The sequence below is a fragment of the Equus asinus genome, chromosome 6 (genome assembly GCF_041296235.1).
Source record: "Equus asinus isolate D_3611 breed Donkey chromosome 6, EquAss-T2T_v2, whole genome shotgun sequence".
Classification (NCBI taxonomy): Eukaryota; Metazoa; Chordata; class Mammalia; order Perissodactyla; family Equidae; genus Equus; species Equus asinus.
Genome location: NC_091795.1, coordinates 1,084,874 through 1,111,773, shown reverse-complemented (window position 1 = coordinate 1,111,773; position 26,900 = coordinate 1,084,874).

Below are 26,900 nucleotides of genomic sequence, written 5' to 3'. Positions count from 1 at the left end.
CCAGCACGTGCTTCTGGCACTTCTGAGAGGTGGTTCTGGCATGCCGGGCAGGTTATTCCGGAGTGTCCGGTAAGTGGTTCTGGTGTAGCCGGCAGTTCGTTTTGGCGTGTCTGGCACATGGGTCCTGCGAGTCGAGCAGGTGGTTCCGGCGTGCTCGGCAGGTGGTCCAGGCATGTCCGGCAGGTGGTTCCAGTCTGTCCAGGACGTGGTTCCAGCGTGTCCGGCACGTGGTTCTCTTACGTCTGAGAGGTGGTTCCTGCATGCCTGGCAGGTTATTGCGGATTGTCTGCCAGGTGGTTCTCTCATAGCCAGCTGTTGATTTTGGCCTGTCAGGCAGGTGGTTCTGGTGAGTCCAGCAGGTGGCTCCGGCGTGCTCGGCAGGTGGTTCTGGCATGTCTGGCAGGTGGTTCCGGCGAGTTGAGCAGCTGGTTCCAGCCTGTCCGTCAGGTTAGGGTTAGGGATAGGGTTAGGGTTACGGTTAGGGTTAGGGTTTAGGGTTTGGGGTTAGGGGTTAGGGTTAGGGGTAGGGTTAGGGTTAGGGTTACGGTTGGGTTAGGGTTTAGGGTTAGGCTTAGGGTTAGGGGTTAGGGTTAGGGTTAGGGTTTGGGGATAGGGTTAGGGTTAGGGTTAGGGTTAGGGCCCGGCAGGTGGTTCCGGCGAGCCGAGCAGGTGGCTCCGGCGCGCCCGGCAGGTGCTTCCGCTGCGCCCGGCAGGTGGTTCCGGCGAGGCGAGCAGGTGGCTCCGGCGCGCTCGGCAGGTGCTTCCGCTGCGCCCGGCAGGTGGTTCCGGCGAGTCGAGCAGGTTGTTCCTGCGTGCTCGGCAGGTGGTTCAGTTGGGTCTGGCAGGTGGTTTCGGTCTGTTCGGGGTGTGGTTCCAGCATCTCAGGCACATGGTTTTGGCACGTCTGAGAGGTGGTTCCGGCTGGCCCAACAGGTGTTTCTGGAGTCTCCGCCAAGTGGTTCTGGCGTAGCTGGCAGGTGATGTTGGCGTGACTGGCAGGTGGCTCCAGCCAGCCCGGCAGGTGTTTCCGGAGTGTTCACCAACTGGCTGTGGCGTAGCCGGCAGGTGATTTTGGCGTGTCCGACAGGTGGTTCTGGCGAGTCGAGCAGGTGCTTCCCTCATGCTCGGCAGGTGCTTCCGGTGTCATTGGCATGTGGTTCTGGCATGTCTGAGAGGTGGTTCCGGCATGCCTGACAGGTGATTCCGGAGTGTTCGCCAAGCGGTTCTGGCATAGGCGGCAGGTGATTTTGCCATGTCCAGAATGTGGTTCCAGCGAGTCGAACATGTGGTTCCGGCGTGTCCGGCAGGTGTTTCCGGTCTGTCCAGCAGGTGGTTCTGGGGTGTCCGGCATGAGGTTCTGGCACGTCTGAGAGGTGGTTCCGGCCGGCCCGACATGCGTTTCCGGAGTGTCCGCCACGTGGTTCAGGCACGTCTGAGAGGTGGTTCCAGCATGCCCGGCAGGTTTTCCCGGAGAGTCCTCCAAGTGGTTCTGGCGTAGCCCGCAGGTGATTTTGGTGTGTCCGGCAGGTTGTTCCGTTCTGTCCGATAGGTTGTTCCGGCATGTCCAGCACGTGCTTCTGGCACTTCTGAGAGGTGGTTCTGGCATGCCGGGCAGGTTATTCCGGAGTGTCCGGTAAGTGGTTCTGGTGTAGCCGGCAGTTCGTTTTGGCGTGTCTGGCACATGGGTCCTGCGAGTCGAGCAGGTGGTTCCGGCGTGCTCGGCAGGTGGTCCAGGCATGTCCGGCAGGTGGTTCCAGTCTGTCCAGGACGTGGTTCCAGCGTGTCCGGCACGTGGTTCTCTTACGTCTGAGAGGTGGGTCCTGCATGCCTGGCAGGTTATTGCGGATTGTCTGCCAGGTGGTTCTCTCATAGCCAGCTGTTGATTTTGGCCTGTCAGGCAGGTGGTTCTGGTGAGTCCAGCAGGTGGCTCCGGCGTGCTCGGCAGGTGGTTCTGGCATGTCTGGCAGGTGGTTCCGGCGAGTTGAGCAGCTGGTTCCAGCCTGTCCGTCAGGTTAGGGTTAGGGATAGGGTTAGGGTTACGGTTAGGGTTAGGGTTTAGGGTTTGGGGTTAGGGGTTAGGGTTAGGGGTAGGGTTAGGGTTAGGGTTACGGTTGGGTTAGGGTTTAGGGTTAGGCTTAGGGTTAGGGGTTAGGGTTAGGGTTAGGGTTTGGGGATAGGGTTAGGGTTAGGGTTAGGGTTAGGGCCCGGCAGGTGGTTCCGGCGAGCCGAGCAGGTGGCTCCGGCGCGCCCGGCAGGTGCTTCCGCTGCGCCCGGCAGGTGGTTCCGGCGAGGCGAGCAGGTGGCTCCGGCGTGCTCGGCAGGTGCTTCCGCTGCGCCCGGCAGGTGGTTCCGGCGAGTCGAGCAGGTTGTTCCTGCGTGCTCGGCAGGTGGTTCAGTTGGGTCTGGCAGGTGGTTTCGGTCTGTTCGGGGTGTGGTTCCAGCATCTCAGGCACATGGTTTTGGCACGTCTGAGAGGTGGTTCCGGCTGGCCCAACAGGTGTTTCTGGAGTCTCCGCCAAGTGGTTCTGGCGTAGCTGGCAGGTGATGTTGGCGTGACTGGCAGGTGGCTCCAGCCAGCCCGGCAGGTGTTTCCGGAGTGTTCACCAACTGGCTGTGGCGTAGCCGGCAGGTGATTTTGGCGTGTCCGACAGGTGGTTCTGGCGAGTCGAGCAGGTGCTTCCCTCATGCTCGGCAGGTGCTTCCGGTGTCATTGGCATGTGGTTCTGGCATGTCTGAGAGGTGGTTCCGGCATGCCTGACAGGTGATTCCGGAGTGTTCGCCAAGCGGTTCTGGCATAGGCGGCAGGTGATTTTGCCATGTCCAGAATGTGGTTCCAGCGAGTCGAACATGTGGTTCCGGCGTGTCCGGCAGGTGTTTCCGGTCTGTCCAGCAGGTGGTTCTGGGGTGTCCGGCATGAGGTTCTGGCACGTCTGAGAGGTGGTTCCGGCCGGCCCGACATGCGTTTCCGGAGTGTCCGCCACGTGGTTCAGGCACGTCTGAGAGGTGGTTCCAGCATGCCCGGCAGGTTTTCCCGGAGAGTCCTCCAAGTGGTTCTGGCGTAGCCCGCAGGTGATTTTGGTGTGTCCGGCAGGTTGTTCCGTTCTGTCCGATAGGTTGTTCCGGCATGTCCAGCACGTGCTTCTGGCACTTCTGAGAGGTGGTTCTGGCATGCCGGGCAGGTTATTCCGGAGTGTCCGGTAAGTGGTTCTGGTGTAGCCGGCAGTTCGTTTTGGCGTGTCTGGCACATGGGTCCTGCGAGTCGAGCAGGTGGTTCCGGCGTGCTCGGCAGGTGGTCCAGGCATGTCCGGCAGGTGGTTCCAGTCTGTCCAGGACGTGGTTCCAGCGTGTCCGGCACGTGGTTCTCTTACGTCTGAGAGGTGGGTCCTGCATGCCTGGCAGGTTATTGCGGATTGTCTGCCAGGTGGTTCTCTCATAGCCAGCTGTTGATTTTGGCCTGTCAGGCAGGTGGTTCTGGTGAGTCCAGCAGGTGGCTCCGGCGTGCTCGGCAGGTGGTTCTGGCATGTCTGGCAGGTGGTTCCGGCGAGTTGAGCAGCTGGTTCCAGCCTGTCCGTCAGGTTAGGGTTAGGGATAGGGTTAGGGTTACGGTTAGGGTTAGGGTTTAGGGTTTGGGGTTAGGGGTTAGGGTTAGGGGTAGGGTTAGGGTTAGGGTTACGGTTGGGTTAGGGTTTAGGGTTAGGCTTAGGGTTAGGGGTTAGGGTTAGGGTTAGGGTTTGGGGATAGGGTTAGGGTTAGGGTTAGGGTTAGGGCCCGGCAGGTGGTTCCGGCGAGCCGAGCAGGTGGCTCCGGCGCGCCCGGCAGGTGCTTCCGCTGCGCCCGGCAGGTGGTTCCGGCGAGGCGAGCAGGTGGCTCCGGCGCGCTCGGCAGGTGCTTCCGCTGCGCCCGGCAGGTGGTTCCGGCGAGTCGAGCAGGTTGTTCCTGCGTGCTCGGCAGGTGGTTCAGTTGGGTCTGGCAGGTGGTTTCGGTCTGTTCGGGGTGTGGTTCCAGCATCTCAGGCACATGGTTTTGGCACGTCTGAGAGGTGGTTCCGGCTGGCCCAACAGGTGTTTCTGGAGTCTCCGCCAAGTGGTTCTGGCGTAGCTGGCAGGTGATGTTGGCGTGACTGGCAGGTGGCTCCAGCCAGCCCGGCAGGTGTTTCCGGAGTGTTCACCAACTGGCTGTGGCGTAGCCGGCAGGTGATTTTGGCGTGTCCGACAGGTGGTTCTGGCGAGTCGAGCAGGTGCTTCCCTCATGCTCGGCAGGTGCTTCCGGTGTCATTGGCATGTGGTTCTGGCATGTCTGAGAGGTGGTTCCGGCATGCCTGACAGGTGATTCCGGAGTGTTCGCCAAGCGGTTCTGGCATAGGCGGCAGGTGATTTTGCCATGTCCAGAATGTGGTTCCAGCGAGTCGAACATGTGGTTCCGGCGTGTCCGGCAGGTGTTTCCGGTCTGTCCAGCAGGTGGTTCTGGGGTGTCCGGCATGAGGTTCTGGCACGTCTGAGAGGTGGTTCCGGCCGGCCCGACATGCGTTTCCGGAGTGTCCGCCACGTGGTTCAGGCACGTCTGAGAGGTGGTTCCAGCATGCCCGGCAGGTTTTCCCGGAGAGTCCTCCAAGTGGTTCTGGCGTAGCCCGCAGGTGATTTTGGTGTGTCCGGCAGGTTGTTCCGTTCTGTCCGATAGGTTGTTCCGGCATGTCCAGCACGTGCTTCTGGCACTTCTGAGAGGTGGTTCTGGCATGCCGGGCAGGTTATTCCGGAGTGTCCGGTAAGTGGTTCTGGTGTAGCCGGCAGTTCGTTTTGGCGTGTCTGGCACATGGGTCCTGCGAGTCGAGCAGGTGGTTCCGGCGTGCTCGGCAGGTGGTCCAGGCATGTCCGGCAGGTGGTTCCAGTCTGTCCAGGACGTGGTTCCAGCGTGTCCGGCACGTGGTTCTCTTACGTCTGAGAGGTGGGTCCTGCATGCCTGGCAGGTTATTGCGGATTGTCTGCCAGGTGGTTCTCTCATAGCCAGCTGTTGATTTTGGCCTGTCAGGCAGGTGGTTCTGGTGAGTCCAGCAGGTGGCTCCGGCGTGCTCGGCAGGTGGTTCTGGCATGTCTGGCAGGTGGTTCCGGCGAGTTGAGCAGCTGGTTCCAGCCTGTCCGTCAGGTTAGGGTTAGGGATAGGGTTAGGGTTACGGTTAGGGTTAGGGTTTAGGGTTTGGGGTTAGGGGTTAGGGTTAGGGGTAGGGTTAGGGTTAGGGTTACGGTTGGGTTAGGGTTTAGGGTTAGGCTTAGGGTTAGGGGTTAGGGTTAGGGTTAGGGTTTGGGGATAGGGTTAGGGTTAGGGTTAGGGTTAGGGCCCGGCAGGTGGTTCCGGCGAGCCGAGCAGGTGGCTCCGGCGCGCCCGGCAGGTGCTTCCGCTGCGCCCGGCAGGTGGTTCCGGCGAGGCGAGCAGGTGGCTCCGGCGCGCTCGGCAGGTGCTTCCGCTGCGCCCGGCAGGTGGTTCCGGCGAGTCGAGCAGGTTGTTCCTGCGTGCTCGGCAGGTGGTTCAGTTGGGTCTGGCAGGTGGTTTCGGTCTGTTCGGGGTGTGGTTCCAGCATCTCAGGCACATGGTTTTGGCACGTCTGAGAGGTGGTTCCGGCTGGCCCAACAGGTGTTTCTGGAGTCTCCGCCAAGTGGTTCTGGCGTAGCTGGCAGGTGATGTTGGCGTGACTGGCAGGTGGCTCCAGCCAGCCCGGCAGGTGTTTCCGGAGTGTTCACCAACTGGCTGTGGCGTAGCCGGCAGGTGATTTTGGCGTGTCCGACAGGTGGTTCTGGCGAGTCGAGCAGGTGCTTCCCTCATGCTCGGCAGGTGCTTCCGGTGTCATTGGCATGTGGTTCTGGCATGTCTGAGAGGTGGTTCCGGCATGCCTGACAGGTGATTCCGGAGTGTTCGCCAAGCGGTTCTGGCATAGGCGGCAGGTGATTTTGCCATGTCCAGAATGTGGTTCCAGCGAGTCGAACATGTGGTTCCGGCGTGTCCGGCAGGTGTTTCCGGTCTGTCCAGCAGGTGGTTCTGGGGTGTCCGGCATGAGGTTCTGGCACGTCTGAGAGGTGGTTCCGGCCGGCCCGACATGCGTTTCCGGAGTGTCCGCCACGTGGTTCAGGCACGTCTGAGAGGTGGTTCCAGCATGCCCGGCAGGTTTTCCCGGAGAGTCCTCCAAGTGGTTCTGGCGTAGCCCGCAGGTGATTTTGGTGTGTCCGGCAGGTTGTTCCGTTCTGTCCGATAGGTTGTTCCGGCATGTCCAGCACGTGCTTCTGGCACTTCTGAGAGGTGGTTCTGGCATGCCGGGCAGGTTATTCCGGAGTGTCCGGTAAGTGGTTCTGGTGTAGCCGGCAGTTCGTTTTGGCGTGTCTGGCACATGGGTCCTGCGAGTCGAGCAGGTGGTTCCGGCGTGCTCGGCAGGTGGTCCAGGCATGTCCGGCAGGTGGTTCCAGTCTGTCCAGGACGTGGTTCCAGCGTGTCCGGCACGTGGTTCTCTTACGTCTGAGAGGTGGGTCCTGCATGCCTGGCAGGTTATTGCGGATTGTCTGCCAGGTGGTTCTCTCATAGCCAGCTGTTGATTTTGGCCTGTCAGGCAGGTGGTTCTGGTGAGTCCAGCAGGTGGCTCCGGCGTGCTCGGCAGGTGGTTCTGGCATGTCTGGCAGGTGGTTCCGGCGAGTTGAGCAGCTGGTTCCAGCCTGTCCGTCAGGTTAGGGTTAGGGATAGGGTTAGGGTTACGGTTAGGGTTAGGGTTTAGGGTTTGGGGTTAGGGGTTAGGGTTAGGGGTAGGGTTAGGGTTAGGGTTACGGTTGGGTTAGGGTTTAGGGTTAGGCTTAGGGTTAGGGGTTAGGGTTAGGGTTAGGGTTAGGGTTAGGGCCCGGCAGGTGGTTCCGGCGAGCCGAGCAGGTGGCTCCGGCGCGCCCGGCAGGTGCTTCCGCTGCGCCCGGCAGGTGGTTCCGGCGAGGCGAGCAGGTGGCTCCGGCGCGCTCGGCAGGTGCTTCCGCTGCGCCCGGCAGGTGGTTCCGGCGAGTCGAGCAGGTTGTTCCTGCGTGCTCGGCAGGTGGTTCAGTTGGGTCTGGCAGGTGGTTTCGGTCTGTTCGGGGTGTGGTTCCAGCATCTCAGGCACATGGTTTTGGCACGTCTGAGAGGTGGTTCCGGCTGGCCCAACAGGTGTTTCTGGAGTCTCCGCCAAGTGGTTCTGGCGTAGCTGGCAGGTGATGTTGGCGTGACTGGCAGGTGGCTCCAGCCAGCCCGGCAGGTGTTTCCGGAGTGTTCACCAACTGGCTGTGGCGTAGCCGGCAGGTGATTTTGGCGTGTCCGACAGGTGGTTCTGGCGAGTCGAGCAGGTGCTTCCCTCATGCTCGGCAGGTGCTTCCGGTGTCATTGGCATGTGGTTCTGGCATGTCTGAGAGGTGGTTCCGGCATGCCTGACAGGTGATTCCGGAGTGTTCGCCAAGCGGTTCTGGCATAGGCGGCAGGTGATTTTGCCATGTCCAGAATGTGGTTCCAGCGAGTCGAACATGTGGTTCCGGCGTGTCCGGCAGGTGTTTCCGGTCTGTCCAGCAGGTGGTTCTGGGGTGTCCGGCATGAGGTTCTGGCACGTCTGAGAGGTGGTTCCGGCCGGCCCGACATGCGTTTCCGGAGTGTCCGCCACGTGGTTCAGGCACGTCTGAGAGGTGGTTCCAGCATGCCCGGCAGGTTTTCCCGGAGAGTCCTCCAAGTGGTTCTGGCGTAGCCCGCAGGTGATTTTGGTGTGTCCGGCAGGTTGTTCCGTTCTGTCCGATAGGTTGTTCCGGCATGTCCAGCACGTGCTTCTGGCACTTCTGAGAGGTGGTTCTGGCATGCCGGGCAGGTTATTCCGGAGTGTCCGGTAAGTGGTTCTGGTGTAGCCGGCAGTTCGTTTTGGCGTGTCTGGCACATGGGTCCTGCGAGTCGAGCAGGTGGTTCCGGCGTGCTCGGCAGGTGGTCCAGGCATGTCCGGCAGGTGGTTCCAGTCTGTCCAGGACGTGGTTCCAGCGTGTCCGGCACGTGGTTCTCTTACGTCTGAGAGGTGGTTCCTGCATGCCTGGCAGGTTATTGCGGATTGTCTGCCAGGTGGTTCTCTCATAGCCAGCTGTTGATTTTGGCCTGTCAGGCAGGTGGTTCTGGTGAGTCCAGCAGGTGGCTCCGGCGTGCTCGGCAGGTGGTTCTGGCATGTCTGGCAGGTGGTTCCGGCGAGTTGAGCAGCTGGTTCCAGCCTGTCCGTCAGGTTAGGGTTAGGGATAGGGTTAGGGTTACGGTTAGGGTTAGGGTTTAGGGTTTGGGGTTAGGGGTTAGGGTTAGGGGTAGGGTTAGGGTTAGGGTTACGGTTGGGTTAGGGTTTAGGGTTAGGCTTAGGGTTAGGGGTTAGGGTTAGGGTTAGGGTTTGGGGATAGGGTTAGGGTTAGGGTTAGGGTTAGGGCCCGGCAGGTGGTTCCGGCGAGCCGAGCAGGTGGCTCCGGCGCGCCCGGCAGGTGCTTCCGCTGCGCCCGGCAGGTGGTTCCGGCGAGGCGAGCAGGTGGCTCCGGCGCGCTCGGCAGGTGCTTCCGCTGCGCCCGGCAGGTGGTTCCGGCGAGTCGAGCAGGTTGTTCCTGCGTGCTCGGCAGGTGGTTCAGTTGGGTCTGGCAGGTGGTTTCGGTCTGTTCGGGGTGTGGTTCCAGCATCTCAGGCACATGGTTTTGGCACGTCTGAGAGGTGGTTCCGGCTGGCCCAACAGGTGTTTCTGGAGTCTCCGCCAAGTGGTTCTGGCGTAGCTGGCAGGTGATGTTGGCGTGACTGGCAGGTGGCTCCAGCCAGCCCGGCAGGTGTTTCCGGAGTGTTCACCAACTGGCTGTGGCGTAGCCGGCAGGTGATTTTGGCGTGTCCGACAGGTGGTTCTGGCGAGTCGAGCAGGTGCTTCCCTCATGCTCGGCAGGTGCTTCCGGTGTCATTGGCATGTGGTTCTGGCATGTCTGAGAGGTGGTTCCGGCATGCCTGACAGGTGATTCCGGAGTGTTCGCCAAGCGGTTCTGGCATAGGCGGCAGGTGATTTTGCCATGTCCAGAATGTGGTTCCAGCGAGTCGAACATGTGGTTCCGGCGTGTCCGGCAGGTGTTTCCGGTCTGTCCAGCAGGTGGTTCTGGGGTGTCCGGCATGAGGTTCTGGCACGTCTGAGAGGTGGTTCCGGCCGGCCCGACATGCGTTTCCGGAGTGTCCGCCACGTGGTTCAGGCACGTCTGAGAGGTGGTTCCAGCATGCCCGGCAGGTTTTCCCGGAGAGTCCTCCAAGTGGTTCTGGCGTAGCCCGCAGGTGATTTTGGTGTGTCCGGCAGGTTGTTCCGTTCTGTCCGATAGGTTGTTCCGGCATGTCCAGCACGTGCTTCTGGCACTTCTGAGAGGTGGTTCTGGCATGCCGGGCAGGTTATTCCGGAGTGTCCGGTAAGTGGTTCTGGTGTAGCCGGCAGTTCGTTTTGGCGTGTCTGGCACATGGGTCCTGCGAGTCGAGCAGGTGGTTCCGGCGTGCTCGGCAGGTGGTCCAGGCATGTCCGGCAGGTGGTTCCAGTCTGTCCAGGACGTGGTTCCAGCGTGTCCGGCACGTGGTTCTCTTACGTCTGAGAGGTGGGTCCTGCATGCCTGGCAGGTTATTGCGGATTGTCTGCCAGGTGGTTCTCTCATAGCCAGCTGTTGATTTTGGCCTGTCAGGCAGGTGGTTCTGGTGAGTCCAGCAGGTGGCTCCGGCGTGCTCGGCAGGTGGTTCTGGCATGTCTGGCAGGTGGTTCCGGCGAGTTGAGCAGCTGGTTCCAGCCTGTCCGTCAGGTTAGGGTTAGGGATAGGGTTAGGGTTACGGTTAGGGTTAGGGTTTAGGGTTTGGGGTTAGGGGTTAGGGTTAGGGGTAGGGTTAGGGTTAGGGTTACGGTTGGGTTAGGGTTTAGGGTTAGGCTTAGGGTTAGGGGTTAGGGTTAGGGTTAGGGTTTGGGGATAGGGTTAGGGTTAGGGTTAGGGTTAGGGCCCGGCAGGTGGTTCCGGCGAGCCGAGCAGGTGGCTCCGGCGCGCCCGGCAGGTGCTTCCGCTGCGCCCGGCAGGTGGTTCCGGCGAGGCGAGCAGGTGGCTCCGGCGCGCTCGGCAGGTGCTTCCGCTGCGCCCGGCAGGTGGTTCCGGCGAGTCGAGCAGGTTGTTCCTGCGTGCTCGGCAGGTGGTTCAGTTGGGTCTGGCAGGTGGTTTCGGTCTGTTCGGGGTGTGGTTCCAGCATCTCAGGCACATGGTTTTGGCACGTCTGAGAGGTGGTTCCGGCTGGCCCAACAGGTGTTTCTGGAGTCTCCGCCAAGTGGTTCTGGCGTAGCTGGCAGGTGATGTTGGCGTGACTGGCAGGTGGCTCCAGCCAGCCCGGCAGGTGTTTCCGGAGTGTTCACCAACTGGCTGTGGCGTAGCCGGCAGGTGATTTTGGCGTGTCCGACAGGTGGTTCTGGCGAGTCGAGCAGGTGCTTCCCTCATGCTCGGCAGGTGCTTCCGGTGTCATTGGCATGTGGTTCTGGCATGTCTGAGAGGTGGTTCCGGCATGCCTGACAGGTGATTCCGGAGTGTTCGCCAAGCGGTTCTGGCATAGGCGGCAGGTGATTTTGCCATGTCCAGAATGTGGTTCCAGCGAGTCGAACATGTGGTTCCGGCGTGTCCGGCAGGTGTTTCCGGTCTGTCCAGCAGGTGGTTCTGGGGTGTCCGGCATGAGGTTCTGGCACGTCTGAGAGGTGGTTCCGGCCGGCCCGACATGCGTTTCCGGAGTGTCCGCCACGTGGTTCAGGCACGTCTGAGAGGTGGTTCCAGCATGCCCGGCAGGTTTTCCCGGAGAGTCCTCCAAGTGGTTCTGGCGTAGCCCGCAGGTGATTTTGGTGTGTCCGGCAGGTTGTTCCGTTCTGTCCGATAGGTTGTTCCGGCATGTCCAGCACGTGCTTCTGGCACTTCTGAGAGGTGGTTCTGGCATGCCGGGCAGGTTATTCCGGAGTGTCCGGTAAGTGGTTCTGGTGTAGCCGGCAGTTCGTTTTGGCGTGTCTGGCACATGGGTCCTGCGAGTCGAGCAGGTGGTTCCGGCGTGCTCGGCAGGTGGTCCAGGCATGTCCGGCAGGTGGTTCCAGTCTGTCCAGGACGTGGTTCCAGCGTGTCCGGCACGTGGTTCTCTTACGTCTGAGAGGTGGTTCCTGCATGCCTGGCAGGTTATTGCGGATTGTCTGCCAGGTGGTTCTCTCATAGCCAGCTGTTGATTTTGGCCTGTCAGGCAGGTGGTTCTGGTGAGTCCAGCAGGTGGCTCCGGCGTGCTCGGCAGGTGGTTCTGGCATGTCTGGCAGGTGGTTCCGGCGAGTTGAGCAGCTGGTTCCAGCCTGTCCGTCAGGTTAGGGTTAGGGATAGGGTTAGGGTTACGGTTAGGGTTAGGGTTTAGGGTTTGGGGTTAGGGGTTAGGGTTAGGGGTAGGGTTAGGGTTAGGGTTACGGTTGGGTTAGGGTTTAGGGTTAGGCTTAGGGTTAGGGGTTAGGGTTAGGGTTAGGGTTTGGGGATAGGGTTAGGGTTAGGGTTAGGGTTAGGGCCCGGCAGGTGGTTCCGGCGAGCCGAGCAGGTGGCTCCGGCGCGCCCGGCAGGTGCTTCCGCTGCGCCCGGCAGGTGGTTCCGGCGAGGCGAGCAGGTGGCTCCGGCGCGCTCGGCAGGTGCTTCCGCTGCGCCCGGCAGGTGGTTCCGGCGAGTCGAGCAGGTTGTTCCTGCGTGCTCGGCAGGTGGTTCAGTTGGGTCTGGCAGGTGGTTTCGGTCTGTTCGGGGTGTGGTTCCAGCATCTCAGGCACATGGTTTTGGCACGTCTGAGAGGTGGTTCCGGCTGGCCCAACAGGTGTTTCTGGAGTCTCCGCCAAGTGGTTCTGGCGTAGCTGGCAGGTGATGTTGGCGTGACTGGCAGGTGGCTCCAGCCAGCCCGGCAGGTGTTTCCGGAGTGTTCACCAACTGGCTGTGGCGTAGCCGGCAGGTGATTTTGGCGTGTCCGACAGGTGGTTCTGGCGAGTCGAGCAGGTGCTTCCCTCATGCTCGGCAGGTGCTTCCGGTGTCATTGGCATGTGGTTCTGGCATGTCTGAGAGGTGGTTCCGGCATGCCTGACAGGTGATTCCGGAGTGTTCGCCAAGCGGTTCTGGCATAGGCGGCAGGTGATTTTGCCATGTCCAGAATGTGGTTCCAGCGAGTCGAACATGTGGTTCCGGCGTGTCCGGCAGGTGTTTCCGGTCTGTCCAGCAGGTGGTTCTGGGGTGTCCGGCATGAGGTTCTGGCACGTCTGAGAGGTGGTTCCGGCCGGCCCGACATGCGTTTCCGGAGTGTCCGCCACGTGGTTCAGGCACGTCTGAGAGGTGGTTCCAGCATGCCCGGCAGGTTTTCCCGGAGAGTCCTCCAAGTGGTTCTGGCGTAGCCCGCAGGTGATTTTGGTGTGTCCGGCAGGTTGTTCCGTTCTGTCCGATAGGTTGTTCCGGCATGTCCAGCACGTGCTTCTGGCACTTCTGAGAGGTGGTTCTGGCATGCCGGGCAGGTTATTCCGGAGTGTCCGGTAAGTGGTTCTGGTGTAGCCGGCAGTTCGTTTTGGCGTGTCTGGCACATGGGTCCTGCGAGTCGAGCAGGTGGTTCCGGCGTGCTCGGCAGGTGGTCCAGGCATGTCCGGCAGGTGGTTCCAGTCTGTCCAGGACGTGGTTCCAGCGTGTCCGGCACGTGGTTCTCTTACGTCTGAGAGGTGGGTCCTGCATGCCTGGCAGGTTATTGCGGATTGTCTGCCAGGTGGTTCTCTCATAGCCAGCTGTTGATTTTGGCCTGTCAGGCAGGTGGTTCTGGTGAGTCCAGCAGGTGGCTCCGGCGTGCTCGGCAGGTGGTTCTGGCATGTCTGGCAGGTGGTTCCGGCGAGTTGAGCAGCTGGTTCCAGCCTGTCCGTCAGGTTAGGGTTAGGGATAGGGTTAGGGTTACGGTTAGGGTTAGGGTTTAGGGTTTGGGGTTAGGGGTTAGGGTTAGGGGTAGGGTTAGGGTTAGGGTTACGGTTGGGTTAGGGTTTAGGGTTAGGCTTAGGGTTAGGGGTTAGGGTTAGGGTTAGGGTTTGGGGATAGGGTTAGGGTTAGGGTTAGGGTTAGGGCCCGGCAGGTGGTTCCGGCGAGCCGAGCAGGTGGCTCCGGCGCGCCCGGCAGGTGCTTCCGCTGCGCCCGGCAGGTGGTTCCGGCGAGGCGAGCAGGTGGCTCCGGCGCGCTCGGCAGGTGCTTCCGCTGCGCCCGGCAGGTGGTTCCGGCGAGTCGAGCAGGTTGTTCCTGCGTGCTCGGCAGGTGGTTCAGTTGGGTCTGGCAGGTGGTTTCGGTCTGTTCGGGGTGTGGTTCCAGCATCTCAGGCACATGGTTTTGGCACGTCTGAGAGGTGGTTCCGGCTGGCCCAACAGGTGTTTCTGGAGTCTCCGCCAAGTGGTTCTGGCGTAGCTGGCAGGTGATGTTGGCGTGACTGGCAGGTGGCTCCAGCCAGCCCGGCAGGTGTTTCCGGAGTGTTCACCAACTGGCTGTGGCGTAGCCGGCAGGTGATTTTGGCGTGTCCGACAGGTGGTTCTGGCGAGTCGAGCAGGTGCTTCCCTCATGCTCGGCAGGTGCTTCCGGTGTCATTGGCATGTGGTTCTGGCATGTCTGAGAGGTGGTTCCGGCATGCCTGACAGGTGATTCCGGAGTGTTCGCCAAGCGGTTCTGGCATAGGCGGCAGGTGATTTTGCCATGTCCAGAATGTGGTTCCAGCGAGTCGAACATGTGGTTCCGGCGTGTCCGGCAGGTGTTTCCGGTCTGTCCAGCAGGTGGTTCTGGGGTGTCCGGCATGAGGTTCTGGCACGTCTGAGAGGTGGTTCCGGCCGGCCCGACATGCGTTTCCGGAGTGTCCGCCACGTGGTTCAGGCACGTCTGAGAGGTGGTTCCAGCATGCCCGGCAGGTTTTCCCGGAGAGTCCTCCAAGTGGTTCTGGCGTAGCCCGCAGGTGATTTTGGTGTGTCCGGCAGGTTGTTCCGTTCTGTCCGATAGGTTGTTCCGGCATGTCCAGCACGTGCTTCTGGCACTTCTGAGAGGTGGTTCTGGCATGCCGGGCAGGTTATTCCGGAGTGTCCGGTAAGTGGTTCTGGTGTAGCCGGCAGTTCGTTTTGGCGTGTCTGGCACATGGGTCCTGCGAGTCGAGCAGGTGGTTCCGGCGTGCTCGGCAGGTGGTCCAGGCATGTCCGGCAGGTGGTTCCAGTCTGTCCAGGACGTGGTTCCAGCGTGTCCGGCACGTGGTTCTCTTACGTCTGAGAGGTGGGTCCTGCATGCCTGGCAGGTTATTGCGGATTGTCTGCCAGGTGGTTCTCTCATAGCCAGCTGTTGATTTTGGCCTGTCAGGCAGGTGGTTCTGGTGAGTCCAGCAGGTGGCTCCGGCGTGCTCGGCAGGTGGTTCTGGCATGTCTGGCAGGTGGTTCCGGCGAGTTGAGCAGCTGGTTCCAGCCTGTCCGTCAGGTTAGGGTTAGGGATAGGGTTAGGGTTACGGTTAGGGTTAGGGTTTAGGGTTTGGGGTTAGGGGTTAGGGTTAGGGGTAGGGTTAGGGTTAGGGTTACGGTTGGGTTAGGGTTTAGGGTTAGGCTTAGGGTTAGGGGTTAGGGTTAGGGTTAGGGTTTGGGGATAGGGTTAGGGTTAGGGTTAGGGTTAGGGCCCGGCAGGTGGTTCCGGCGAGCCGAGCAGGTGGCTCCGGCGCGCCCGGCAGGTGCTTCCGCTGCGCCCGGCAGGTGGTTCCGGCGAGGCGAGCAGGTGGCTCCGGCGCGCTCGGCAGGTGCTTCCGCTGCGCCCGGCAGGTGGTTCCGGCGAGTCGAGCAGGTTGTTCCTGCGTGCTCGGCAGGTGGTTCAGTTGGGTCTGGCAGGTGGTTTCGGTCTGTTCGGGGTGTGGTTCCAGCATCTCAGGCACATGGTTTTGGCACGTCTGAGAGGTGGTTCCGGCTGGCCCAACAGGTGTTTCTGGAGTCTCCGCCAAGTGGTTCTGGCGTAGCTGGCAGGTGATGTTGGCGTGACTGGCAGGTGGCTCCAGCCAGCCCGGCAGGTGTTTCCGGAGTGTTCACCAACTGGCTGTGGCGTAGCCGGCAGGTGATTTTGGCGTGTCCGACAGGTGGTTCTGGCGAGTCGAGCAGGTGCTTCCCTCATGCTCGGCAGGTGCTTCCGGTGTCATTGGCATGTGGTTCTGGCATGTCTGAGAGGTGGTTCCGGCATGCCTGACAGGTGATTCCGGAGTGTTCGCCAAGCGGTTCTGGCATAGGCGGCAGGTGATTTTGCCATGTCCAGAATGTGGTTCCAGCGAGTCGAACATGTGGTTCCGGCGTGTCCGGCAGGTGTTTCCGGTCTGTCCAGCAGGTGGTTCTGGGGTGTCCGGCATGAGGTTCTGGCACGTCTGAGAGGTGGTTCCGGCCGGCCCGACATGCGTTTCCGGAGTGTCCGCCACGTGGTTCAGGCACGTCTGAGAGGTGGTTCCAGCATGCCCGGCAGGTTTTCCCGGAGAGTCCTCCAAGTGGTTCTGGCGTAGCCCGCAGGTGATTTTGGTGTGTCCGGCAGGTTGTTCCGTTCTGTCCGATAGGTTGTTCCGGCATGTCCAGCACGTGCTTCTGGCACTTCTGAGAGGTGGTTCTGGCATGCCGGGCAGGTTATTCCGGAGTGTCCGGTAAGTGGTTCTGGTGTAGCCGGCAGTTCGTTTTGGCGTGTCTGGCACATGGGTCCTGCGAGTCGAGCAGGTGGTTCCGGCGTGCTCGGCAGGTGGTCCAGGCATGTCCGGCAGGTGGTTCCAGTCTGTCCAGGACGTGGTTCCAGCGTGTCCGGCACGTGGTTCTCTTACGTCTGAGAGGTGGGTCCTGCATGCCTGGCAGGTTATTGCGGATTGTCTGCCAGGTGGTTCTCTCATAGCCAGCTGTTGATTTTGGCCTGTCAGGCAGGTGGTTCTGGTGAGTCCAGCAGGTGGCTCCGGCGTGCTCGGCAGGTGGTTCTGGCATGTCTGGCAGGTGGTTCCGGCGAGTTGAGCAGCTGGTTCCAGCCTGTCCGTCAGGTTAGGGTTAGGGATAGGGTTAGGGTTACGGTTAGGGTTAGGGTTTAGGGTTTGGGGTTAGGGGTTAGGGTTAGGGGTAGGGTTAGGGTTAGGGTTACGGTTGGGTTAGGGTTTAGGGTTAGGCTTAGGGTTAGGGGTTAGGGTTAGGGTTAGGGTTTGGGGATAGGGTTAGGGTTAGGGTTAGGGTTAGGGCCCGGCAGGTGGTTCCGGCGAGCCGAGCAGGTGGCTCCGGCGCGCCCCGCAGGTGCTTCCGCTGCGCCCGGCAGGTGGTTCCGGCGAGGCGAGCAGGTGGCTCCGGCGCGCTCGGCAGGTGCTTCCGCTGCGCCCGGCAGGTGGTTCCGGCGAGTCGAGCAGGTTGTTCCTGCGTGCTCGGCAGGTGGTTCAGTTGGGTCTGGCAGGTGGTTTCGGTCTGTTCGGGGTGTGGTTCCAGCATCTCAGGCACATGGTTTTGGCACGTCTGAGAGGTGGTTCCGGCTGGCCCAACAGGTGTTTCTGGAGTCTCCGCCAAGTGGTTCTGGCGTAGCTGGCAGGTGATGTTGGCGTGACTGGCAGGTGGCTCCAGCCAGCCCGGCAGGTGTTTCCGGAGTGTTCACCAACTGGCTGTGGCGTAGCCGGCAGGTGATTTTGGCGTGTCCGACAGGTGGTTCTGGCGAGTCGAGCAGGTGCTTCCCTCATGCTCGGCAGGTGCTTCCGGTGTCATTGGCATGTGGTTCTGGCATGTCTGAGAGGTGGTTCCGGCATGCCTGACAGGTGATTCCGGAGTGTTCGCCAAGCGGTTCTGGCATAGGCGGCAGGTGATTTTGCCATGTCCAGAATGTGGTTCCAGCGAGTCGAACATGTGGTTCCGGCGTGTCCGGCAGGTGTTTCCGGTCTGTCCAGCAGGTGGTTCTGGGGTGTCCGGCATGAGGTTCTGGCACGTCTGAGAGGTGGTTCCGGCCGGCCCGACATGCGTTTCCGGAGTGTCCGCCACGTGGTTCAGGCACGTCTGAGAGGTGGTTCCAGCATGCCCGGCAGGTTTTCCCGGAGAGTCCTCCAAGTGGTTCTGGCGTAGCCCGCAGGTGATTTTGGTGTGTCCGGCAGGTTGTTCCGTTCTGTCCGATAGGTTGTTCCGGCATGTCCAGCACGTGCTTCTGGCACTTCTGAGAGGTGGTTCTGGCATGCCGGGCAGGTTATTCCGGAGTGTCCGGTAAGTGGTTCTGGTGTAGCCGGCAGTTCGTTTTGGCGTGTCTGGCACATGGGTCCTGCGAGTCGAGCAGGTGGTTCCGGCGTGCTCGGCAGGTGGTCCAGGCATGTCCGGCAGGTGGTTCCAGTCTGTCCAGGACGTGGTTCCAGCGTGTCCGGCACGTGGTTCTCTTACGTCTGAGAGGTGGTTCCTGCATGCCTGGCAGGTTATTGCGGATTGTCTGCCAGGTGGTTCTCTCATAGCCAGCTGTTGATTTTGGCCTGTCAGGCAGGTGGTTCTGGTGAGTCCAGCAGGTGGCTCCGGCGTGCTCGGCAGGTGGTTCTGGCATGTCTGGCAGGTGGTTCCGGCGAGTTGAGCAGCTGGTTCCAGCCTGTCCGTCAGGTTAGGGTTAGGGATAGGGTTAGGGTTACGGTTAGGGTTAGGGTTTAGGGTTTGGGGTTAGGGGTTAGGGTTAGGGGTAGGGTTAGGGTTAGGGTTACGGTTGGGTTAGGGTTTAGGGTTAGGCTTAGGGTTAGGGGTTAGGGTTAGGGTTAGGGTTTGGGGATAGGGTTAGGGTTAGGGTTAGGGTTAGGGCCCGGCAGGTGGTTCCGGCGAGCCGAGCAGGTGGCTCCGGCGCGCCCGGCAGGTGCTTCCGCTGCGCCCGGCAGGTGGTTCCGGCGAGGCGAGCAGGTGGCTCCGGCGCGCTCGGCAGGTGCTTCCGCTGCGCCCGGCAGGTGGTTCCGGCGAGTCGAGCAGGTTGTTCCTGCGTGCTCGGCAGGTGGTTCAGTTGGGTCTGGCAGGTGGTTTCGGTCTGTTCGGGGTGTGGTTCCAGCATCTCAGGCACATGGTTTTGGCACGTCTGAGAGGTGGTTCCGGCTGGCCCAACAGGTGTTTCTGGAGTCTCCGCCAAGTGGTTCTGGCGTAGCTGGCAGGTGATGTTGGCGTGACTGGCAGGTGGCTCCAGCCAGCCCGGCAGGTGTTTCCGGAGTGTTCACCAACTGGCTGTGGCGTAGCCGGCAGGTGATTTTGGCGTGTCCGACAGGTGGTTCTGGCGAGTCGAGCAGGTGCTTCCCTCATGCTCGGCAGGTGCTTCCGGTGTCATTGGCATGTGGTTCTGGCATGTCTGAGAGGTGGTTCCGGCATGCCTGACAGGTGATTCCGGAGTGTTCGCCAAGCGGTTCTGGCATAGGCGGCAGGTGATTTTGCCATGTCCAGAATGTGGTTCCAGCGAGTCGAACATGTGGTTCCGGCGTGTCCGGCAGGTGTTTCCGGTCTGTCCAGCAGGTGGTTCTGGGGTGTCCGGCATGAGGTTCTGGCACGTCTGAGAGGTGGTTCCGGCCGGCCCGACATGCGTTTCCGGAGTGTCCGCCACGTGGTTCAGGCACGTCTGAGAGGTGGTTCCAGCATGCCCGGCAGGTTTTCCCGGAGAGTCCTCCAAGTGGTTCTGGCGTAGCCCGCAGGTGATTTTGGTGTGTCCGGCAGGTTGTTCCGTTCTGTCCGATAGGTTGTTCCGGCATGTCCAGCACGTGCTTCTGGCACTTCTGAGAGGTGGTTCTGGCATGCCGGGCAGGTTATTCCGGAGTGTCCGGTAAGTGGTTCTGGTGTAGCCGGCAGTTCGTTTTGGCGTGTCTGGCACATGGGTCCTGCGAGTCGAGCAGGTGGTTCCGGCGTGCTCGGCAGGTGGTCCAGGCATGTCCGGCAGGTGGTTCCAGTCTGTCCAGGACGTGGTTCCAGCGTGTCCGGCACGTGGTTCTCTTACGTCTGAGAGGTGGGTCCTGCATGCCTGGCAGGTTATTGCGGATTGTCTGCCAGGTGGTTCTCTCATAGCCAGCTGTTGATTTTGGCCTGTCAGGCAGGTGGTTCTGGTGAGTCCAGCAGGTGGCTCCGGCGTGCTCGGCAGGTGGTTCTGGCATGTCTGGCAGGTGGTTCCGGCGAGTTGAGCAGCTGGTTCCAGCCTGTCCGTCAGGTTAGGGTTAGGGATAGGGTTAGGGTTACGGTTAGGGTTAGGGTTTAGGGTTTGGGGTTAGGGGTTAGGGTTAGGGGTAGGGTTAGGGTTAGGGTTACGGTTGGGTTAGGGTTTAGGGTTAGGCTTAGGGTTAGGGGTTAGGGTTAGGGTTAGGGTTTGGGGATAGGGTTAGGGTTAGGGTTAGGGTTAGGGCCCGGCAGGTGGTTCCGGCGAGCCGAGCAGGTGGCTCCGGCGCGCCCGGCAGGTGCTTCCGCTGCGCCCGGCAGGTGGTTCCGGCGAGGCGAGCAGGTGGCTCCGGCGCGCTCGGCAGGTGCTTCCGCTGCGCCCGGCAGGTGGTTCCGGCGAGTCGAGCAGGTTGTTCCTGCGTGCTCGGCAGGTGGTTCAGTTGGGTCTGGCAGGTGGTTTCGGTCTGTTCGGGGTGTGGTTCCAGCATCTCAGGCACATGGTTTTGGCACGTCTGAGAGGTGGTTCCGGCTGGCCCAACAGGTGTTTCTGGAGTCTCCGCCAAGTGGTTCTGGCGTAGCTGGCAGGTGATGTTGGCGTGACTGGCAGGTGGCTCCAGCCAGCCCGGCAGGTGTTTCCGGAGTGTTCACCAACTGGCTGTGGCGTAGCCGGCAGGTGATTTTGGCGTGTCCGACAGGTGGTTCTGGCGAGTCGAGCAGGTGCTTCCCTCATGCTCGGCAGGTGCTTCCGGTGTCATTGGCATGTGGTTCTGGCATGTCTGAGAGGTGGTTCCGGCATGCCTGACAGGTGATTCCGGAGTGTTCGCCAAGCGGTTCTGGCATAGGCGGCAGGTGATTTTGCCATGTCCAGAATGTGGTTCCAGCGAGTCGAACATGTGGTTCCGGCGTGTCCGGCAGGTGTTTCCGGTCTGTCCAGCAGGTGGTTCTGGGGTGTCCGGCATGAGGTTCTGGCACGTCTGAGAGGTGGTTCCGGCCGGCCCGACATGCGTTTCCGGAGTGTCCGCCACGTGGTTCAGGCACGTCTGAGAGGTGGTTCCAGCATGCCCGGCAGGTTTTCCCGGAGAGTCCTCCAAGTGGTTCTGGCGTAGCCCGCAGGTGATTTTGGTGTGTCCGGCAGGTTGTTCCGTTCTGTCCGATAGGTTGTTCCGGCATGTCCAGCACGTGCTTCTGGCACTTCTGAGAGGTGGTTCTGGCATGCCGGGCAGGTTATTCCGGAGTGTCCGGTAAGTGGTTCTGGTGTAGCCGGCAGTTCGTTTTGGCGTGTCTGGCACATGGGTCCTGCGAGTCGAGCAGGTGGTTCCGGCGTGCTCGGCAGGTGGTCCAGGCATGTCCGGCAGGTGGTTCCAGTCTGTCCAGGACGTGGTTCCAGCGTGTCCGGCACGTGGTTCTCTTACGTCTGAGAGGTGGGTCCTGCATGCCTGGCAGGTTATTGCGGATTGTCTGCCAGGTGGTTCTCTCATAGCCAGCTGTTGATTTTGGCCTGTCAGGCAGGTGGTTCTGGTGAGTCCAGCAGGTGGCTCCGGCGTGCTCGGCAGGTGGTTCTGGCATGTCTGGCAGGTGGTTCCGGCGAGTTGAGCAGCTGGTTCCAGCCTGTCCGTCAGGTTAGGGTTAGGGATAGGGTTAGGGTTACGGTTAGGGTTAGGGTTTAGGGTTTGGGGTTAGGGGTTAGGGTTAGGCTTAGGGTTAGGGGTTAGGGTTAGGGTTAGGGTTTGGGGATAGGGTTAGGGTTAGGGTTAGGGTTAGGGCCCGGCAGGTGGTTCCGGCGAGCCGAGCAGGTGGCTCCGGCGCGCCCGGCAGGTGCTTCCGCTGCGCCCGGCAGGTGGTTCCGGCGAGGCGAGCAGGTGGCTCCGGCGCGCTCGGCAGGTGCTTCCGCTGCGCCCGGCAGGTGGTTCCGGCGAGTCGAGCAGGTTGTTCCTGCGTGCTCGGCAGGTGGTTCAGTTGGGTCTGGCAGGTGGTTTCGGTCTGTTCGGGGTGTGGTTCCAGCATCTCAGGCACATGGTTTTGGCACGTCTGAGAGGTGGTTCCGGCTGGCCCAACAGGTGTTTCTGGAGTCTCCGCCAAGTGGTTCTGGCGTAGCTGGCAGGTGATGTTGGCGTGACTGGCAGGTGGCTCCAGCCAGCCCGGCAGGTGTTTCCGGAGTGTTCACCAACTGGCTGTGGCGTAGCCGGCAGGTGATTTTGGCGTGTCCGAGAGGTGGTTCTGGCGAGTCGAGCAGGTGCTTCCCTCATGCTCGGCAGGTGCTTCCGGTGTCATTGGCATGTGGTTCTGGCATGTCTGAGAGGTGGTTCCGGCATGCCTGACAGGTGATTCCGGAGTGTTCGCCAAGCGGTTCTGGCATAGGCGGCAGGTGATTTTGCCATGTCCAGAATGTGGTTCCAGCGAGTCGAACATGTGGTTCCGGCGTGTCCGGCAGGTGTTTCCGGTCTGTCCAGCAGGTGGTTCTGGGGTGTCCGGCATGAGGTTCAGGCACGTCTGAGAGGTGGTTCCAGCATCCCCGCAGGTTTTCCCGGAGAGTCCTCCAAGTGGTTCTGGCGTAGCCCGCAGGTGATTTTGGTGTGTCCGGCAGGTTGTTCCGTTCTGTCCGATAGGTTGTTCCGGCATGTCCAGCACATGCTTCTGGCACTTCTGAGAGGTGGTTCTGGCATGCCGGGCAGGTTATTCCGGAGTGTCCGGTAAGTGGTTCTGGTGTAGCCGGCAGTTCGTTTTGGCGTGTCTGGCACATGGGTCCTGCGAGTCGAGCAGGTGGTTCCGGCGTGCTCGGCAGGTGGTCCAGGCATGTCCGGCAGGTGGTTCCAGTCTGTCCAGGACGTGGTTCCAGCGTGTCCGGCACGTGGTTCTCTTACGTCTGAGAGGTGGGTCCTGCATGCCTGGCAGGTTATTGCGGATTGTCTGCCAGGTGGTTCTCTCATAGCCAGCTGTTGATTTTGGCCTGTCAGGCAGGTGGTTCTGGTGAGTCCAGCAGGTGGCTCCGGCGTGCTCGGCAGGTGGTTCTGGCATGTCTGGCAGGTGGTTCCGGCGAGTTGAGCAGCTGGTTCCAGCCTGTCCGTCAGGTTAGGGTTAGGGATAGGGTTAGGGTTACGGTTAGGGTTAGGGTTTAGGGTTTGGGGTTAGGGGTTAGGGTTAGGGGTAGGGTTAGGGTTAGGGTTACGGTTGGGTTAGGGTTTAGGGTTAGGCTTAGGGTTAGGGGTTAGGGTTAGGGTTAGGGTTTGGGGATAGGGTTAGGGTTAGGGTTAGGGTTAGGGCCCGGCAGGTGGTTCCGGCGAGCCGAGCAGGTGGCTCCGGCGCGCCCGGCAGGTGCTTCCGCTGCGCCCGGCAGGTGGTTCCGGCGAGGCGAGCAGGTGGCTCCGGCGCGCTCGGCAGGTGCTTCCGCTGCGCCCGGCAGGTGGTTCCGGCGAGTCGAGCAGGTTGTTCCTGCGTGCTCGGCAGGTGGTTCAGTTGGGTCTGGCAGGTGGTTTCGGTCTGTTCGGGGTGTGGTTCCAGCATCTCAGGCACATGGTTTTGGCACGTCTGAGAGGTGGTTCCGGCTGGCCCAACAGGTGTTTCTGGAGTCTCCGCCAAGTGGTTCTGGCGTAGCTGGCAGGTGATGTTGGCGTGACTGGCAGGTGGCTCCAGCCAGCCCGGCAGGTGTTTCCGGAGTGTTCACCAACTGGCTGTGGCGTAGCCGGCAGGTGATTTTGGCGTGTCCGACAGGTGGTTCTGGCGAGTCGAGCAGGTGCTTCCCTCATGCTCGGCAGGTGCTTCCGGTGTCATTGGCATGTGGTTCTGGCATGTCTGAGAGGTGGTTCCGGCATGCCTGACAGGTGATTCCGGAGTGTTCGCCAAGCGGTTCTGGCATAGGCGGCAGGTGATTTTGCCATGTCCAGAATGTGGTTCCAGCGAGTCGAACATGTGGTTCCGGCGTGTCCGGCAGGTGTTTCCGGTCTGTCCAGCAGGTGGTTCTGGGGTGTCCGGCATGAGGTTCTGGCACGTCTGAGAGGTGGTTCCGGCCGGCCCGACATGCGTTTCCGGAGTGTCCGCCACGTGGTTCAGGCACGTCTGAGAGGTGGTTCCAGCATGCCCGGCAGGTTTTCCCGGAGAGTCCTCCAAGTGGTTCTGGCGTAGCCCGCAGGTGATTTTGGTGTGTCCGGCAGGTTGTTCCGTTCTGTCCGATAGGTTGTTCCGGCATGTCCAGCACGTGCTTCTGGCACTTCTGAGAGGTGGTTCTGGCATGCCGGGCAGGTTATTCCGGAGTGTCCGGTAAGTGGTTCTGGTGTAGCCGGCAGTTCGTTTTGGCATGTCTGGCACATGGGTCCTGCGAGTCGAGCAGGTGGTTCCGGCGTGCTCGGCAGGTGGTCCAGGCATGTCCGGCAGGTGGTTCCAGTCTGTCCAGGACGTGGTTCCAGCGTGTCCGGCACGTGGTTCTCTTACGTCTGAGAGGTGGGTCCTGCATGCCTGGCAGGTTATTGCGGATTGTCTGCCAGGTGGTTCTCTCATAGCCAGCTGTTGATTTTGGCCTGTCAGGCAGGTGGTTCTGGTGAGTCCAGCAGGTGGCTCCGGCGTGCTCGGCAGGTGGTTCTGGCATGTCTGGCAGGTGGTTCCGGCGAGTTGAGCAGCTGGTTCCAGCCTGTCCGTCAGGTTAGGGTTAGGGATAGGGTTAGGGTTACGGTTAGGGTTAGGGTTTAGGGTTTGGGGTTAGGGGTTAGGGTTAGGCTTAGGGTTAGGGGTTAGGGTTAGGGTTAGGGTTTGGGGATAGGGTTAGGGTTAGGGTTAGGGTTAGGGCCCGGCAGGTGGTTCCGGCGAGCCGAGCAGGTGGCTCCGGCGCGCCCGGCAGGTGCTTCCGCTGTGCCCGGCAGGTGGTTCCGGCGAGGCGAGCAGGTGGCTCCGGCGCGCTCGGCAGGTGCTTCCGCTGCGCCCGGCAGGTGGTTCCGGCGAGTCGAGCAGGTTGTTCCTGCGTGCTCGGCAGGTGGTTCAGTTGGGTCTGGCAGGTGGTTTCGGTCTGTTCGGGGTGTGGTTCCAGCATCTCAGGCACATGGTTTTGGCACGTCTGAGAGGTGGTTCCGGCTGGCCCAACAGGTGTTTCTGGAGTCTCCGCCAAGTGGTTCTGGCGTAGCTGGCAGGTGATGTTGGCGTGACTGGCAGGTGGCTCCAGCCAGCCCGGCAGGTGTTTCCGGAGTGTTCACCAACTGGCTGTGGCGTAGCCGGCAGGTGATTTTGGCGTGTCCGAGAGGTGGTTCTGGCGAGTCGAGCAGGTGCTTCCCTCATGCTCGGCAGGTGCTTCCGGTGTCATTGGCATGTGGTTCTGGCATGTCTGAGAGGTGGTTCCGGCATGCCTGACAGGTGATTCCGGAGTGTTCGCCAAGCGGTTCTGGCATAGGCGGCAGGTGATTTTGCCATGTCCAGAATGTGGTTCCAGCGAGTCGAACATGTGGTTCCGGCGTGTCCGGCAGGTGTTTCCGGTCTGTCCAGCAGGTGGTTCTGGGGTGTCCGGCATGAGGTTCAGGCACGTCTGAGAGGTGGTTCCAGCATCCCCGCAGGTTTTCCCGGAGAGTCCTCCAAGTGGTTCTGGCGTAGCCCGCAGGTGATTTTGGTGTGTCCGGCAGGTTGTTCCGTTCTGTCCGATAGGTTGTTCCGGCATGTCCAGCACATGCTTCTGGCACTTCTGAGAGGTGGTTCTGGCATGCCGGGCAGGTTATTCCGGAGTGTCCGGTAAGTGGTTCTGGTGTAGCCGGCAGTTCGTTTTGGCGTGTCTGGCACATGGGTCCTGCGAGTCGAGCAGGTGGTTCCGGCGTGCTCGGCAGGTGGTCCAGGCATGTCCGGCAGGTGGTTCCAGTCTGTCCAGGACGTGGTTCCAGCGTGTCCGGCACGTGGTTCTCTTACGTCTGAGAGGTGGGTCCTGCATGCCTGGCAGGTTATTGCGGATTGTCTGCCAGGTGGTTCTCTCATAGCCAGCTGTTGATTTTGGCCTGTCAGGCAGGTGGTTCTGGTGAGTCCAGCAGGTGGCTCCGGCGTGCTCGGCAGGTGGTTCTGGCATGTCTGGCAGGTGGTTCCGGCGAGTTGAGCAGCTGGTTCCAGCCTGTCCGTCAGGTTAGGGTTAGGGATAGGGTTAGGGTTACGGTTAGGGTTAGGGTTTAGGGTTTGGGGTTAGGGGTTAGGGTTAGGGGTAGGGTTAGGGTTAGGGTTACGGTTGGGTTAGGGTTTAGGGTTAGGCTTAGGGTTAGGGGTTAGGGTTAGGGTTAGGGTTTGGGGATAGGGTTAGGGTTAGGGTTAGGGTTAGGGCCCGGCAGGTGGTTCCGGCGAGCCGAGCAGGTGGCTCCGGCGCGCCCGGCAGGTGCTTCCGCTGCGCCCGGCAGGTGGTTCCGGCGAGGCGAGCAGGTGGCTCCGGCGCGCTCGGCAGGTGCTTCCGCTGCGCCCGGCAGGTGGTTCCGGCGAGTCGAGCAGGTTGTTCCTGCGTGCTCGGCAGGTGGTTCAGTTGGGTCTGGCAGGTGGTTTCGGTCTGTTCGGGGTGTGGTTCCAGCATCTCAGGCACATGGTTTTGGCACGTCTGAGAGGTGGTTCCGGCTGGCCCAACAGGTGTTTCTGGAGTCTCCGCCAAGTGGTTCTGGCGTAGCTGGCAGGTGATGTTGGCGTGACTGGCAGGTGGCTCCAGCCAGCCCGGCAGGTGTTTCCGGAGTGTTCACCAACTGGCTGTGGCGTAGCCGGCAGGTGATTTTGGCGTGTCCGACAGGTGGTTCTGGCGAGTCGAGCAGGTGCTTCCCGCATGCTCGGCAGGTGCTTCCGGTGTCATTGGCATGTGGTTCTGGCATGTCTGAGAGGTGGTTCCGGCATGCCTGACAGGTGATTCCGGAGTGTTCGCCAAGCGGTTCTGGCATAGGCGGCAGGTGATTTTGCCATGTCCAGAATGTGGTTCCAGCGAGTCGAACATGTGGTTCCGGCGTGTCCGGCAGGTGTTTCCGGTCTGTCCAGCAGGTGGTTCTGGGGTGTCCGGCATGAGGTTCTGGCACGTCTGAGAGGTGGTTCCGGCCGGCCCGACATGCGTTTCCGGAGTGTCCGCCACGTGGTTCAGGCACGTCTGAGAGGTGGTTCCAGCATGCCCGGCAGGTTTTCCCGGAGAGTCCTCCAAGTGGTTCTGGCGTAGCCCGCAGGTGATTTTGGTGTGTCCGGCAGGTTGTTCCGTTCTGTCCGATAGGTTGTTCCGGCATGTCCAGCACGTGCTTCTGGCACTTCTGAGAGGTGGTTCTGGCATGCCGGGCAGGTTATTCCGGAGTGTCCGGTAAGTGGTTCTGGTGTAGCCGGCAGTTCGTTTTGGCGTGTCTGGCACATGGGTCCTGCGAGTCGAGCAGGTGGTTCCGGCGTGCTCGGCAGGTGGTCCAGGCATGTCCGGCAGGTGGTTCCAGTCTGTCCAGGACGTGGTTCCAGCGTGTCCGGCACGTGGTTCTCTTACGTCTGAGAGGTGGGTCCTGCATGCCTGGCAGGTTATTGCGGATTGTCTGCCAGGTGGTTCTCTCATAGCCAGCTGTTGATTTTGGCCTGTCAGGCAGGTGGTTCTGGTGAGTCCAGCAGGTGGCTCCGGCGTGCTCGGCAGGTGGTTCTGGCATGTCTGGCAGGTGGTTCCGGCGAGTTGAGCAGCTGGTTCCAGCCTGTCCGTCAGGTTAGGGTTAGGGATAGGGTTAGGGTTACGGTTAGGGTTAGGGTTTAGGGTTTGGGGTTAGGGGTTAGGGTTAGGCTTAGGGTTAGGGGTTAGGGTTAGGGTTAGGGTTTGGGGATAGGG